This window comes from Apium graveolens, chromosome 8 (genome assembly GCF_009905375.1).
Source record: "Apium graveolens cultivar Ventura chromosome 8, ASM990537v1, whole genome shotgun sequence".
NCBI lineage: Eukaryota > Viridiplantae > Streptophyta > Magnoliopsida > Apiales > Apiaceae > Apium > Apium graveolens.
The window spans coordinates 147,511,994-147,525,756 of NC_133654.1; positions in this window are offsets into that span (position 1 = coordinate 147,511,994).

A 13,763-nucleotide genomic window follows, 5' to 3' on the forward strand; every position below is an offset into this window, starting at 1 on the left:
GTTTCTTATCTGTTAAGTTCTGATGTTAGTAAATTTGATGGATGTACTAAGTGCTAATAAGCCTCACTTATCAAAAAAAAAGAAAAGAAATAAAAATCAGGTACACATTTGAGATCTAGAGTAAAAATATGGAAGGGAAGACCCAAGTGCATTGCTGGTATTAAGTAATATGCATTAGAAAAGCAAAATAAAAATTTTCTTGATGACTTTTCACACTCTATGATTACTGGAGAAATACTCTGATAGCAGGATAAATTCTGATAAGTAGTCGTGACTCACTTACATTGAGAAGCCATTGTAAAATGGAATTTCAAAAGATGCATAAAATAAGTACAAAATAGTTGAGGTGAACTCATGTATGAACTCATTCGAAAGTAGACTTCAGAATAATGACAGATTTTGAGCAAAGTTCTTAGTTATGCCTTATTTCTAAGATGTACTGAAGTGAATCAGACTTTACTCTTTGTCTGATATTTAGCTTAATGCACACACATACACTCTATATGAATGATGAAAATTACTGTGGTGATAAATGTTATTTTAGATGAACAGTTTAAGTGTCAGTATATAAGTTCTGAGGACAAGTTCTGATGGAAGTTCTGATGATTAAGTTCTGATGAAACCATATTAGTATTTGTGTGAAGAATTACAGGAATAAACATTCACTTTTCGAGTTAAGGAGCCATATTCTGATGACTTTTAAATCCTGATAATAATCAAGTTCTGATGCTAATGTGGCAGTATTTATTTACTTGGTTTATTTTTGGTCATTACTTCAACGATAATATTTTTACAGAATATTAGTTTATGTGAGATAAAATAGTCATAATCATTATGGGTTAGTGGTTAACGTGTATGTCCTAAAAAACTGCATGTGCACGGTAATTATTGTTTATTTTACGTGCCCATTAACTCTTTTTCTAACCGTTTACTGACTGTTCACATGGTGCCAGGTGTAAAGTGTATCCCATGCTTCAAAAATACAACTATTGAGTGGAGAGAGTATATATATGAGAGATAAAAGGTTTTCTAATCTTTTACTTACTTTTCTATTCTAAATCTCTTTTACTTTCTCTCTCTCTCTCTCTCTCTTTTATTTTCTGAAGTTGTATTTCTCTCAGGAATTTTTACAAACACTTTGCAAACATTCTCTTATTCACTTAATTTCTTACAGAGATGGCACCAAAAAATGTAATTTTCAATGGGGCTAAGTTTGTTCCTAATAACTTCTCCGCTATTCTTAACAAGTCAGAAGCCCCATCAGAACTTCACTTCATTCAGGACTTTCTTACTAGTTCTGATATTGGGTACGCTCTGACCGAACCGAATGAAGTCTCTGGTACTCAAGTGCTGGAGTTCTGGAGAAGCGGAGTATATGATGATGGTGGTGCTCAAGGGTCCCCAAGTATAATTTTTTCATCAGGGGAGGATGAGCATGTCGTGTCATTGGCTACGGTTCGATAAGCACTGCAGCTGCCTGAGAACTGTGTTTATTCTATTGTTGAAGAGCCAGTTCTTCAAAACATGATGGCCAGTCTGGGTTATGAGAGGACATTGGCAAAGCTGGGTTAGTTGAACTTACATAAGGAGGGAATGGAGTTTCTTCTTTGACTGCATAACCAAGGCTTTTGTAAACAAATGTTCTAATTTCGATGCAATCCCCATATTCAGCCAACAAATCGGGTATGCTCTCATAAATCAAACTGATTTTGATTATGCAAGTGCTGTCTTAGGTTTCATTGGGGATAGAATGACAAAAGACAAAAATACTGTTTACTTTGCTAGATTTTGTCAGCTTATCTATAGTTTTTGTTATGATGATAAGCCCCAATCAGCTAGTGAATTAATTTCATCATTCAGACTAGCTAAAAGAGCTTTTAATGACTTATTATCTACTAATAATAAGAAGGCTGTGTTAAGACCCCTTCTAGTTCCTTTATCTGTCAAACAAGCCTTAATAACCTATGATCCAGTTAAATACACTGAACTATATCCTGATGTCCAACCATCAGAACCTCATCCATCAGCACCTACCACCTCTACACAAACACATCAAACTTCTCAACCTCAACCTTCAGATCCCACAGTGCAGCCTTCATCTTCCAAACCCAAGAGGACTAAGAAAGTACCTCAGACTCAACCGAAGAGAAGGAGAATTATTCTGCGAGATGAATCAGATGCTGAGGAACAGGTTCCCATATCAGAACCTGTTGTTGTAGAAGCTGAGAAGGTTTCTTCTCAAAAAGATACTGTAACTGGGAGTTCTAGGCCCCTCAAAAGGCTTAAAAAGTTAAATTCTGATGATAAAACTCCTACAGTGTCTGTACCGTTGAAGAAATTAAAGAAACAGAGAGCTCACAAGGACATAGTTAAGTCAGATTCAGAGGATGGAGTGGAAGCAGCTAAGGAAGGGGATCAGGAATCTCTGATCTCAATAGAACCAATTGTTATTGAATAATTTCTTATGCACAACCAGAAACTGCTCAAGACATAATACCTATACCTCCTATGTCACATATAGTTGATCCAGTACATACTGAAGAACCAGGTACAATTGCTGAAATTGATATTCATAACTTGATTGTGCCTGAGGTTTTATACTTGGAAGCTCCACCAATTCAACTCACTCCACCAACAACATCAATTTTGGATGTTGATCAGAACTTGGTTGCAGATCAGAATTTAGAGGATGATGTTGAAGCCTCTATAGCCTCACATACTGCTATTTTATCAGAGGATGCTGATACTGCAGGATCTATAAGTTCTGATGCAGCCAATAAAGAAACTACTGGTGAAGCTGCTGCTAATTTAGATGCTGATGCAGCTGGTCCATCAGGATATGCACCTCAACAAATAGTTAATAAAGCTGATTTAGTCAAGAAGTTTGTTACAGGGGAAGCACCAGTACCTTGGAGTGAAACTCCTAGAGGAAAGGAGTGGACTAAGGAATGGAACAAAGTTAGTTTTGTTCCTTCTGAAAAGATTCTTGCTGAGCATCTGGCAAAAGCTGATGAAATGCTGTTAAATGATGATTTCAAGGCATAACTGAGAGTTAATGCATTGAGTACTAGGCACCTTCAGGGTCAACACTCAACAACTCATGCCAAGGTGAATAAAATTTAAGAAACCTTGATCCAACAAGATATGCATGTGAAACTTGAAAAGAACAGATTTTTCAAGCCAGCCTTTGACAGAATTGCCTATATTGAGAAAACTCAGGAGAAGCAACAAACTCAGATTGATGAAATTTTGAAGAATCAAGCTTCTCATCAAAATCAAATCAATGAGATCCAATCCTCATTGGAATTGCTTGTCTCTCTTCTTTTACTAGCTGATGCCAAAAAGGGGGAGAAAGTGATTAAGTCCAAATGCAAATCTATTCAGACACTGAAGGGAAATGATGATGGAAATGATGACCAGGGAAACTCTAGCAAGGGTAGAGGTCGAGGTCAAGGAAAAGGATTTTCATCAAGTAAAGCTAGAATTACAAGTCAAGGAACAAGTTCTGATACTGGGAGAAGAATAAGTTCTGATACTGGTAAAAGGATAAGTTCTGGTGAACATCTGGAACTTGATGAAGAAATTTCAAAGCAGTTATTTCTTAAAGAAAATCCAGGAATGGACTTTGAGAGTCTAAAGGAAGAAGAAGCTAGACTCAAAGCAGAAGGTGTCAAGACAAAATCTAAAGCTTCTGTTGTTGAAAAGAAATTTCCAAAGCCTAAGGGTATTGTGATAAAGGAAAGAACAAGTTCTGAGGCAACCAAAGTCAAATCACAAGTGGAAATTGATCCAAGGTCCTAGGGCAAAGAAAAATTTGATGAACCTGTAAAGGTTTATATGCCAGTCATGGATGAAGAAATAGTTGTTGATGAAGAAGATGCTAATCTTACTCTGATGCAAAAGAAGATTTTTCAAACAACCTCTGACATGACTCATGTTGTTCAGAGTCAAGATGTAGTAAGTTCTGATATGACAGTGAAGTAAGCAACCTATGCCATAGCTCAAGTTGGCTTGATATCAGAAGATAAGGAAAATGAAACCTCTGACATTGCTCATGTTAAATCTTCAAAGATACTCCTACCAGGATTCACCAAAGCTAAACATGCTCAACTTTTGAAGACTGCAACAGGTGGTTTTGAAGCAAGAGTTGTTACAGAAAAGGAAGCAAGAGATAAATCTGGATTGGGTAGTTCTGATGAAAGAAGAGTACATAACACTACCAATGATCCAACTTCCTTAAGTGAACCAGGTGTTGGAGCAACTCCTGAAAGATTGAATCGACTTGAATCTGTACAAATGGTTTACCATACCTTTTTGAAAGAATATATCTTGTTATATTTTATGACAGATGGAAGGGTATACCAGATTAGGCAGAATACTATACTACTGAAGTATTTTGAGGAACTGGAACATGTTCTATTTCTACTTCAAGTGAAAGACAGATTAACAGATAGTGCTGTAGTTTATTTAAAATCTCAAATTCAAAGACAGAAGAAGCTTTATTCAATAAAGTCTGACAACACATACTGTCCCCAGTACAGAGATCACAGAGGTGATATTATCGAAATGAAGCCTAACTCTGCTAAGATTATAACTACTTTTCTGGGTTATAAGGCTGTGGAATTCAATCTAGAGTCTGACAAGGCATATCTGATCAGACTAGATCAGGAGATAAGAAAAGCTAAGATAAATGATCTCAGAGCAGCTATTTTTCAAACAAGTGAAGATACAGCTGAATTGATAAATGCTAAAAGGAGGATGGTCAATGAACTTGAATATGCTGAAAGATGTTTGTTGAAGAACTATCTCAGAACAACTCCGGACATCAAAGAGATCAGAAATTGAAGCCAAGTCAAAGATCTACAACTGCTTAAATTCTGAAGTGTATACAAACTGAAGCTGTTATCAGACCTTAAGATGGTAAAGCTGAAAGGACTGTAAGTTGAAGTTATCTAGTCAAATTCTCATGCATTTATACTTAATGTTTTTGACATCATCAAATATCTGTTAAACTTATATATTATGCTAATTTACAAGTTGGGGGAGATTGTTAGATATATTTGATACTATCATGTGTAATATGATTTGTGTTTAGTTTTCAGATCTTACTTAACAGGACAAATCAGTACTTAACTGGAAATCAGCACTTATACTGAAGACAGAACTTAAGATATCAGAACTTAAGTTATCAAAAGATATTTATCTAGAGATAATATCAGGACTTAAGAGACTTTCAGATAAGGCAGGCGGCTAATTGAAAGGAAAGAAGATCGAGGCTAAGACAAAAAGAAATATGCATGAAGAAAGAATTCTATGAAGAATAGAATACTTGGAAGAAAAGATAACTAGTTGATATATTTTACGAAGCAGAATTATATTCCATATCAATTAGAACATTATCTTGTAACTGTGTAGTATACAAAAACAGGAATAGGGTTTACACTATAAATGTTATCTTTATCAAAGTTATTATTCTTTGTAACCCTAGCAGCTCTCGTGATAATTTGTTCATCACTGGGAGAGGACAGTTCCATATTGTAACAGAGTTTATTGTGTTGAATAAAATCTATTTTCTGTTACTTGAGTTCTTATATTCGATTTGATTATAGTAAACACTGTATTCAACCCCCTTCTGCAGTGTGTGTGACCTAATAGGATAGAACTTCACCAGAAACTTTTGCGCGAGATCTTCCCAAGTAGTGATAGACCCAGCTGGTAAGGAATGTAACCAGTCCTTAGCCTTGTCCCTCAGAGAGAATGAGAAAAGCCTCAGCTTGATAGCCTCATCAGTAACACCATTATATTTGAAAGTACTACAGACCTCGATAAAATTCCTGATATGTATGTTGGGATCTTCAGTCGCAGCACCTTCGAAAGAAACAGAATTCTGCACCATCTGAATAGTGCCCGGCTTGATTTCGAAAGTATTGGCCTGAATAGCCGGATAAATGATGCTTGACTGAATGTCATCAATTTTAGGCCGAGAAAAGTCCATAAGAGCTGGATCAGCTGGAACTATACGAGCCCATTGTTACAGGTTCAATAAATCCTGAAATACAACCGAAAGCAGTAAGTAACAAGTCTTAATCAATGAATCCTAATGATCACTGATGGCAACTACATAAACTAAACAAATTAACACCGAGTCCCCGGCAGCGGCGCCAAAAACTTGTTAGGGCACAAAGCATGCGCTAAAATACATGCAAGTATATGTGATCGCAAGTAATATAGAATGATTTCTAGTTCGTTCCCACAGAGACTCAGACTAATTATATTTAATTAACACTTACTCACCATTGTATGATTACTCTTCAATGTCAAGACAATAACAATTAAGGTTGATTAACTAATATTAACTACGAGAATTAAACACTTAAATTATCAATATTAAATACACATGAGATCATAACTTCATTAATACTTCATTCAATAGTTATTGTTATTACCCTTAGCATATAATGGTGATGATATTAATCGAACTACATGAAACTGATAAACGCTAACTTTCGTTGTACGAATACCATTCTACCAAGCATCCACAGTTAAGATAGAAGTTGAATAGACATCAGTTATGTTGAGTCCCTATATGTCTACAGAATTTGATAACATAACGATTTAAGCACAAGTTATTCATTATGATTACACATGGCAAGCAAAACGGGTAGAGTTACCCACTAATCATGGATACAATACATGAACCTATGCTAGCATGGCAAGTTCTAAATCTCAAGATTCACTGTCGCTTCACAAGAGATTAAAACGCTATCTTATATGTTCGCGACGCATATAAGACGAATAAGCACAACTTATGCTAGATATCATACAATCACCATATACCAAGGTATTAAACAATTAACTAAAGAAATCCATAGTGAATCCGCTATGACCACATGATCATGATTATCCCATGATAGAACTCATCGTCACCATATGTTCATATGAAAACATGATATAAACACAATGATATAAACTAATAAAAATACTTAATAAAAACAGAGTACGTCACAAGAGTATTAAGGTTCAAAGAGTAAAGAAAACTAGCATCCACTGTTACAACGAATTAAAGAACCACAAGATAAATATATGCTTCCTCTTCTTCGTTGTTGCGTGCTAAAACGGTCATCTTAATCTTCTCTCCTTGTTACTTGTTTCTTGCTTTTTGTGAAAACATCTCCGAAATAGGTTTATATAAGAGTCCACAAGAAACAGCGCTATCAGAAGCCCTATAGAACTCGACTTAGAAAATCCAGAATTAAAATTCCCGCACCCAGGCGGCCACCTCCAATCTCCACGCGGGCGCCTCCTGGCAGGCGGTCGCCTGCTCCTTCCAGGCGGGCGCTTGCTCCTTCCAGGTGGGCGCCTACTACCTTTCTGGAAAAATAATATTTTTCGCTTCTGATTTTGCTAATTTCTTCGCACAACTCCCCACAACTGATTCCAAGCACTTCCCTAGGCTTATTTTGATGAAATCTCCCTAATTACGCAAGTTATACCCTGAAACGCAAAAAACATTAGAAAAATGCATCAAATACACAAAATACTTGATTTCAAGTCATCAATTCAAGCCGTTATAAGATGCTCTAAGTGGTATAAAATGCCACTTATCAGGTTTGAGAGATTTGAACGCCCTAAAGGCAGTGGCTGCAGTCTGTTGGGCAGCATGCGGCTGTGGTGGAATTGGCTGTTGGTTCAGATTTGCTCTTAAAAGTTCCATAAACTCATTCATGGGGTTCCCTCCCTGATGGGTATCCTCAGCCTCTTCTTCTACATATTCTTCCTCTTCATATTCATTATAGTCTAGGTCCTCTATACTTTCTTCATTTACTACAAGGTCAGGTTTATTCCGTTGTTGGTTACAGATTATGCGGGCTATGTCCTGGTTCCTCTTCTACGGGGTGGCATTGTTCTGGTAATGGAAATTTATCAATATAGTTACAATTATTTTACAATTGGATTAATTTATTCATATGTAAGCATGTCATCTATTATCTAACATGTTTTTATCAAGTGCAATATTATGGAAATCAATTTCTTACTAACTGCTAGATATATACCATATGGTCTCCCAGTTATATCTTGGGGATAAAACAACTAACCGAGTTCATACACGGCTTGATTATACTACATCATTACTTGTCCTGACTACTGAAATGCAAATACATAAGTCGTGTACCCTGAAGGGCTAGGAACGCTATCTACTACTAACTATCCTATCAAAATTGGTGACAAGTCACCCAGCCTTCTTCAAGATCTATAAATAGTCACTAGTCCCTCAGTCAATGTCACTGCGCGTGAGGTCACGCACCCTCCTCATCCCTCCTGCTAACATCTGCTCTGCATCAACTACCAGGATATATCCTCCAACCGCCATCATCCTCATCTGAACCCGGGTACGGAGCTCGATCCCATCAATCTCTCTGTGGGCTATGGCTGGGGAAGCAGCTCTGAAGTCCCTTGGGTATCCTAGTCTGATGGCTCTCTCAGCTGTCAGTGCCTGGCATAACTCCACAATGCGGGCAGATGCCGCAGTGATCTTAGCGTTAAGCTGAGCCACCATCTAGTCGTGTACAGCTACATGCATGGTCGCCAGGGGTGGTAGAGGTGAGTCTGGGTCGCTAGAGGATATATCATAAGCCTCGTAGATCTGTGCATCCATCCCATCCTCCTCATCATCATCAGTATAGGGCAAAGGGCTCTGCATCCCTGGGTGTGGTGTATGAGAGCAAATAGTCGGGAGAGGGTACATCTCTACATCCCTCCAGCCTAAGTCATCTCCCTGGGGCATCTCAATATCATCAGCTATGGGGACAGGAAGGTCAGTATCCTCCTCTGGGGCATCCTCAGTATGGTCATCATCTGAGTCATCAATGGGTGGGTCCTCCGGCTCGGGAGTAGGGTCACGCTCAGGGACTATAGCATCATCAACAGGGTCAACCTCCCTCATAGGCTCCACTGGTACCTGACATAATAGGCAAGGTGTTACTAACTTAGAGTCGGAATTCTTTTGAGGGTAAAACTGTCAAGACTACCCGTGTAGCCCAACGACGAACTCGACTTGAGCTCTAATTAATTATTTTATAATTCTTATGTCTACATATTTTATATCTTATCGTTTCCAAGATTTGATAACCTAAGGCTCTGATACCATTTATGTGGCGCCCCAAAATCCGGGGTCAGGGATCTCGGAGGCCACGCCATTTCAATCACTATAAACCACATACCTCGCATCATAATATATAAATACTCACACTTTAAGACACCACATTTGTCACACACACACACTTACAGGTTATTTTCTTGGAAACGAACCATTCATTACTAGAGTAGATCAACCACAAAATGATAATTATTACAACCCAAAAGTAATTAAGTCTTACCGGGGAATATACTTTAAGTAAGGCTAGTCCGTCGGCCAAATATACGTTTCTTATTTATTACCTTACATAAGTCATACTTATAAATAAGCCGAACTAAAAATAACTGAAAACCAATCCAGCTTATTTGGACTACCTGTGGTACAACACCAAACAACCTACGGAACAGTTGGCCATTTCCTACCCGTTTCCTGGTTGTGGTTCTCATGGTAGGCATCTTGATTCACTGTTGTGTTGGGTCAATTTAAGAAAACAAGTGTTTACTATAATGCCCAACATAAAAATATACAGTATGAAAATGATTGTATGATAACTCACGTAAAATATCATATATGATAATTATGTTTTATTCGAAAATAGTTTTCCTTGGTGATACACACCTTCTTATGAAAACAATTCTTTAGTGGATTTTATTATCCTGCGAATACCTTAATAGTAAACCCAACACCTAAGCTTGGGTTACAGTATTGCATCACAATTCCAATTAGAAGAATAGGACATTCACTGGAGCCACCGTATACGATGATCAGTCGTACTACGGAAATAGTAACCTTTTCTATATGTAGACGGACGATTCCCTTTTATTATTGATTATCACCCTGGCCGCATTTGGGCCTTTTCAGTGTCCATCCCTCTCAGGTACACACTTCATGTCTATCCCTCTTAAGACAAAGTTTTTCGTCCATCCCTTTCATGTACGCATACTCCACATGTTCATCAGTATATATGATACCTTCTCATGTGGTAGTAAATTGGTAGTCTCCCCAGTCCACGAATTACTGGAGTCTACCCCTCCTTGTCCTTGTAAGAATCTCATCATCAATCTGAAACTTATATTGTTCCCTAAGCATATTGCTTGTTGATAGGTACACTTTGATTTGTACGTATATATATACTTCCGAGAATTTTCGGAGGAAGTACTAGGGATGTGAGTTGACCGTTGTCAACATATTTGTTATATAAGGGGGAGTTTCTTTTGAAACTATAATCCAAATATTTAAAATAAGTCGAGATAATATTCTCCGACGATCTGAAATTATTCGAATGATTTTCCGAAAATCAGAAAGTATTTTGAATCAGGTTCAATGATTTTTAAATCATAATTAAACCATTAAATAACTAATGCTTAATAATAAAATATTAATCATTGAATAATCAAACCTCGAATTATTATACTTTTAAAAGAATATTTGAAATAATATTCCTCAACTAATTTATGTTTAAGTAATTTAATAATCTTTAATATTTAATCGAGTCTGAAATAAATATTTAGTGATGAATACTTCTCCCATAATAAATGAATAGTAAATAGATATTTATTATTCGAATGATAAAGTATAGTTGAGGGAATATGATCTTTAGAAATCGTTTTAATAAAAGTTCGAGTTGTTTAGTATTTTGTAAGTGGACGTTGAGTCCTTTTAAACCGTACTACTATGGACTTTTAATCGTCCTATAATATCACCGGGATGATCACAGGCTTTTATCTTAAAATCCTGACCGACTCACGGTCTTATACTTATACGTCACGCTTAAAGCGGAATTAAACATTCTACGATACTTACTTATCGTACAACATCGCTATATTATGCGAAAAGTTCAATTACTACGTATCATGGCAAGCATGGTATTTATGCAATGATAATAAAACAATCCTTTCACAACACAACAATAAATAGAGTTGGGTTCGTAAACTTGCCTGGGTATCTCGAGGTGGAGGATGATCTATGTTCCGCTCGGAAATCTATTATTATAAACACAATTCGTTTCCTTAGGTCCCCTTCTAATTTACGACTACTCGCACTCATGCGCTAATTATTATGCACCCTCTCAACTTATATTAACCTTATAATTCCTTTAAGTCCTTATTCACATTATGGTCGCTTCCTTTTTCAAAGTATCTTAAGTGCATTTTTATTTTCGTCGTCAGCTCCGCTTATGGATTCTATGGTTTCTAATCGCGCGGTCTCGGCTCTGATATTTTTATAAACTTGAAAAATCATTAATTTCACTTGAAAATTTTATGACAGTTAGGAAACTCAATATAATACTCTCTATAAAAATTTCATGATTTATGAACATTCTTAAGTCGATCCTTTATATTTTCAAAATTCGTAATTCGTAGCAGTTTTTGTCGCGTAAATCACTTTTAATAAAATGACCATAACTTTTGATCCGTAAATCGGAATCAAGCGATTCAAGCGCCTAAACGATCCTTATAACATTGTCTATCATAATCAAGGTTCATTTTTCAAGAAATTACAGTATTCATCTTCGGGACTTTCTGCAGAAACTTAAATTTATGTTTTGTTCATTTTAACGAGATTACGGTTACGATTGGAGTTTCGTTTATGCATTAAATCTTTATACTACCACCAACAATCAACATATCATCATCACCAAACTAACTACTCTCAAGAACATCATGTTCTTGAGGCAACAACAATCAACCTTAAATCTACTTAGCTAAATATCAAGATTACAACAATACTACCACCAAAACTAGGTTTACAACTATATACTAAAAGGATCTTGAACTTAGATCTTAAATAAGGTAGGGTCAAAGATTTATACCTTTCTTGAGATCTTGAGATGTGTTCTTGATGTTGGTGAAGTCTTGGGAGTGCTTAGTATAGGTTTTGGAACCTAAAACAATCATTAAAATCAAGAAACCAAAGAAGAGTTACTATTCACACTATTTATTATCAACTTTCTTGATTTTATTTCACCCATCAAACCTTGATAAAAAAAGCTCAAAGATTTATCTTACCTTAGTTTGGTTGGTAGGAAACTTGAGAATTAATGGGAGGATTTATCCATGGTTAGAATTGAAGTTTTGATTTTGATTTCTTTGTTTTAGGGTGAAGGGCCGAATGGAGAAGGTTGGGAGAGAAAGAGAGAGTTTTTGGTGATGCTTCCTTGGTTGTTTCTTGGAAATGAGGCTTGTAATATCTTTTTATTTGATTGTTATTCCTTAGTATCTATCCTAAGATTTGATCTTTGTTGCCAATCTTGGAGACAAATCTAGCTAGCATTGGTAGATTACAAGCTAAGCCACTTGTTTAGCTCTTTAGTTTACTATTTGATAGCCTTGGTTGATCATCCTACACCTTAGCTCACTATTTGATAAAGTAACTATGGTTACTTTTCTACCATGGTTAGTTAGTGCGTTACGTTTATTTAATCGTTTACGCGTTCGCTCGGTCGCTTAAACGTTTTCGTAATACTTCCTCGTAAATGGTTCGCGAAGTAATTCCTTTCGTATTTATTCCTTATGTTTTGAATTATCATACTTGGATATAAATCCGTAGGGTTTTAAATTCGTAATTATATTGTGATTCCCGTAATCCTCGATGATTCGTAAATATGGTCGTTTTTCAAAGTTCGTTTTTTTCGAAAACTAATAGCGTTTACATACACTCATTTGGTTTGTATAATCAAAATATTTACTCCGAAACTCATTTTCTCATGCACTACATAGTGTGGGCTAAAAAGTTTTCCCCATCGTCAGAGTTACTATTCATTAAACGTTTTACAAGATCTCAAAAATCGAGTTATTACATTAAATATGAAATAAAAATTTCAATATATATATTTATACTATACTATTATAAGCAAAACATGGTTTCGTTTGGTCGGTTGGTTAACACCTTCCTAAAAAGTATGTATCTAATTGCACTCAACTTCTTTCTTTATAGGAAACCAAACACTTTCAAAATCAATTTTAGTAATTCAAATTATAATATAAATATATATTTAATAAATCAAGAAAAAATATTTAAAAAAATAATAATATTAATATATATGTATATATATATATCCATACTATATTATTATAAGCAAAACATGATTTTGCTTGGTTGATTGGTTAATACTTTCCAAAAAAAAAAGTCTAACACTTATCATTTTTTATTAAAAAATTGAAATTAAATTCTAAACTTGCAGGTCGTTGTCACGGGACTCACTATTAAAAATCTACTCCATTGACCATTTATATCAAACACATATTTTTATCTCAAAATTAATAAATAAATTTGAAAAAAAATAAGATTAAACAGTTTATATTAAAATTAATATCAAAAATTTCAAAAACTTATTTATTTTGTTTCATAATTACCTTTTATAATAAAAAGTAAATATAATAATAATAATAATAATAATAATAATAATAATAATATGATAATATATATTAAAATTAAACCATGCATCACATATGTTATATGCTATTTTCAGCGTAATATGTTATTTTAAGCGTAATAGGTTATTAATGGTTGTTTGATTAAAACCTTCCTAAAAAATAGTTAACAGGACTTTCAAAAATATTATTAATATTAAAAAAGAAAAAAATAAGTATCTTTGACTCTTCTAAAATTAATTTAAATTATAATT